The sequence below is a fragment of the Eucalyptus grandis genome, chromosome 3, assembly GCF_016545825.1.
Source record: "Eucalyptus grandis isolate ANBG69807.140 chromosome 3, ASM1654582v1, whole genome shotgun sequence".
Classification (NCBI taxonomy): domain Eukaryota; kingdom Viridiplantae; phylum Streptophyta; class Magnoliopsida; order Myrtales; family Myrtaceae; genus Eucalyptus; species Eucalyptus grandis.
Genome location: NC_052614.1, coordinates 42,376,373 through 42,380,537, shown reverse-complemented (window position 1 = coordinate 42,380,537; position 4,165 = coordinate 42,376,373).

Below are 4,165 nucleotides of genomic sequence, written 5' to 3'. Positions count from 1 at the left end.
TGGAATGGTGAGTAGATATCAATCCAATCCAAGTCCAGCACATTGGAAGGCCGTTAAGAGAATACTGAGGTATCTGAAGGGAACTGCTGATTACAAGTTGAATTACCAAGGAAAGGATCTGCGACTTGAAGGCTATTCAGATGCTGATTGGGGAGGAGATTTAGATGAAAGAAAATCTACCTCTAGATTTGCTTTCTTACTGAACAATGGTGCCATATCATGGAGCAGTAAGAAGCAAACGTGTATAGCCTTGTCCACGATGGAAGCTGAGTTCGTGGCATTATCAGCAGCGGTACAAGAAGGAGTTTGGCTTAAGAGATTTTTGGATCATTTAGGTATTGATGAGAAAGCTGCAAATCCATTGTTGGTTAACTGTGATAGCCAAGCAGCTATAGCGTACACCAAAGATCCAAAGTATCATGGCAAGACCAAACATATAGATACCAAGTATAATTTTGTGAAAGATATGGTTGCACGAAAGGATGTGAACTTACAGTACATATCTATGCATAGAATGGTAGCAGATCCTATGACAAAGCCAATACCTAGAGATGTGTTTTGTGGTCATGTAAAATCTCTAGGATTGCATAGAGTCGATGTACTAAATTGTAATTTCGAGTTGTTCACATTTATGAAATTTTGTTTTTCATTGATTAATGCCTATGAATCTTTGTATGATCTTTATGCATCTTAATGCTTAGTGCATTATTTTAAGTTGAGAAGTATGTCGGACAGATATAAGATTAGCCCACTCACATGGGTAATCGCCTCGTTTCTTGTGTGATACATAGAGATGAGACTGTTTTTAAGCTTATTATCTAGGTGATAATCGAGAGCTCAAGCTTAAAATACGTATGTCGCCTTAACTGAGTGTTAAGATGAGGACATAATACTAAAGATGTCCGAAAGTAAAATAACTCACATATTTTACTATATCTGTCTATGATGCCAGATATGAGTTCTGATGAATTTTGTGATTGAGGAGATACGTGAACTCAAGTTAGACATTAGGTATGTCTGAACTATCATCTGTACGGTATTAAAAGGTGTAGACATACGCTCCATGGGAAAGGAGTTAATACCGTAATACGTATTTCATACTACGTATGCAAGAGACGACCAATAAGAGTGGCAAAAAAGTTTGATCTCAACTTTTATGACGTGTGAGACTCTTGAGGAAAAGAGTTCCTCAATTTTAGTGCCCTCATGACTTTTACTTATTCTCAAGGTTTCTATTTAGTGTTTGTTATCTTAGGATGTTGCCAATGGTCATGAGTTGATTCGATCTAATGGGACATTTCTAGAAAAGCAAGCTGAACTGAAATTGAGAGTTTGAAGGAAAGAGGAAGATCGATTTTGGAGAATCACATTGTAGTTTTTGTATTCACTGGTCGACTAATTATGACTGTCTTTGTGATAATTATAATTGTGAATACAATATATATATATATATCATGTTTAAAAGAGATCAAGAGAGATATAACATGTGATCGATCGATCTAGGGTACTACATACTAAATCTACTCGGAGTGTGACGCCCATTATGAGCTGCTATATATTCCTAACAGATGTATAGCAACGAGCTCTCAAAGTATGCTGGTCGCACGGATTATTGTGATATGAATGTTGAAGAGAGGTAAAGAGAATCCTGTTCGGCCCACCATGTGCGAGTGGGAGATGATGGTTTTAATTGGTGATGAGCTTAAGGCCCGTTCGCCCATGCTGGGCCCAAAAGGCTCGGCCCACGGGAATAGGGCCCGTGGAGGCGGAAGGTATAAAAGGGAGGAGAGAGAGAGAGAGAAGACAACGTTTTGCAATTCAACGTACGTCTTTTCTTCTTACGCTCTCTCTCTCCCAAATAGAAAAACAGTAAGGCAAAGTGACATTTTTCTTCCTTCAAGGCTTCATCGGATCGAACAGGGCTAGTTTCTCTTCCTCTTGTCGGCGTTGGTGCTTAATCTGTGGCTAACAAGGTACGCTCAAATCCGTGGTGTGCTTTACGATAGGTGATGCGTGTTTTTCCCGGGCTTCGTCTTCCGCATTGATTTAGGGGTTCGATTTAGTATCGAATCCGGTTTTTCGGGGATCAGTAATTCCCAACAGGATTCTACGAAATAAAGGAGAGGCTGAAGACCAAATATCGCGGAAAGAGTTGTGTTGAAAGGCTAAAGTCTCACGCTTGGTGGGAAAGCAAGCCTTGATTGGAGAATGAATTCTGTTATAACCGATGAAGCCGAGACCCAAAAGAAAGCAGCCCGTCATGTCTTCGACTTTGCTCAATAGACTAAAACGACAATCTTTGGCATGCTTTCCTATTTGAAGAGTGATCAAGTTACTGATGTAGTTTGAGGAGTCATATTTAGAGTTTCATTAGGTTGCATGCCTTGAATAGAGCTCATTTGTCCAAGTAGAGATGCTTTGAAATCAAGGGCATCCTTACCGGTCCGGTCCTTTGGAAAACTCTAAACTGAAATGAGTAAAGTTTTTTAGGGTTTTAAGATCCTTAGAGTTGCAACTTGGAAACATCACGAACTACTAAGTTGTAGATGACTTACTTAGCTTCGATTGGATGAGTTGATCGTTAAATTTGGATTGGGCTTGCAATTTGGAACCATCATGAATTGCAATCTAGGGGTTGCATATTTACCATTTTTCAGATTGGGCCTATTCAAGACAAATTTATTTCTTTTAAAAGGGGGCATATGTTGACACCCAAGTTTACCCCCGGAAGCATTTTGATCATGAGGAAATTTTAAATGAAATGCCCCATTTTGGTTCGTAAAATTAGTGGAAAGAAGTTCTTGTGAAGGCTACTTAAGTTAAGCCTCGATGAAATTATAGGAGCTAAACTCACAATCAATGGCTGAAAAATTAATTACCACATGTTAGACTATAAGGATGATGTGCTGAATTTGAAGATTAAGCAAAATTAGCACTAGAATCCAAACGAAAATAACTGCTGTGAGAAATGTGCGTAAAAATAGGAAATGACTATTTGCTTGAAGGGCAAGCTACATGAACATCATCAGAGCAATTGCTAAAGGATAAGGACGTCTAGGAGGAAAGAAAGAAGTGAAGATTGCGAAGAGTAGTACCCAAGAAAGAAAAACTGACTAAGGAACGTTGGCTCCCCTATAAATACCATAGTTTTTCCACTGAGAAAACCCCCACGCAAAACACAACAATTGATTATCTTTACTTCATTGCACCTTAGTTGTAGCTTTCAAGATTCCCGTCGTTGATTAGATTCCAGTGTGTATCGCCATTTGGTCCAGCATCGTTGATTAAACTCCAGTGTTGTTCCATAAAGTTAAGCTTCGTTGATTAAATTTCAGCATTGTGCTTATATCCAGGAGTATTGCTGTTTATTTTTGTTCCTTACACCTAAAGCAAGCTGTGACGTTGATTTAATTCCGTCATAGTTTGAGTCCAGAGCATAGATTATTTAACTACTTGTGTTCGGATTACGCCATTGATTAAATTTTGGTGCAATTTATGCTCAGGGGCTGTTCGTCTTTGAGTCATTTGGGCATAGGTTGTTAGAGCTATATATACAAATTGAGAATAAAACTCCATTTTTCATTTGATATTATTTGTCCAAACTCAACATAGAACCTTAGTCTCCTATAATAAAACAAAAACACAGCATTTTGTGAAAGATTATTCACGAGAATCAAAATCGATGAAACAATAATATATATAAAATAATAATATATGCCAAAACGCAATTTAAAGTATGCAAAGGTACATGTGTGAGGGTTTTATTAGGCAAAGGAAGTCCCATATCGGGATTTGATGTATAGTAGTTAATGTTAGCTTAACTCATACACTTAATATCTTAAATAAAAATAGGTCTAGTCGGATATATTGACAAGGTCGGATTTGTGCTAGTGATTTATCGAGCTTTTACTATGCATTTTTGACATAATATATTCATAAAATTGAAAATACAAGCTGTCGGGCAGTGGTTGTCGGGCAGTTGCGGGGGCAATAGACGACTTGTGGCATTGGCATCGCTCGTGAGCCAGCCGTCCATGCTAGCCACGAGCGTTGTCCATGGCTGGATGGGAAAGACTATTTTGCTAGCAAGACCCTTTCTTTTTTGGATGGACAGAGAGATATTTCTCTTGATGATAAAAAACGGGAACTGATTCTTAAGCATTTA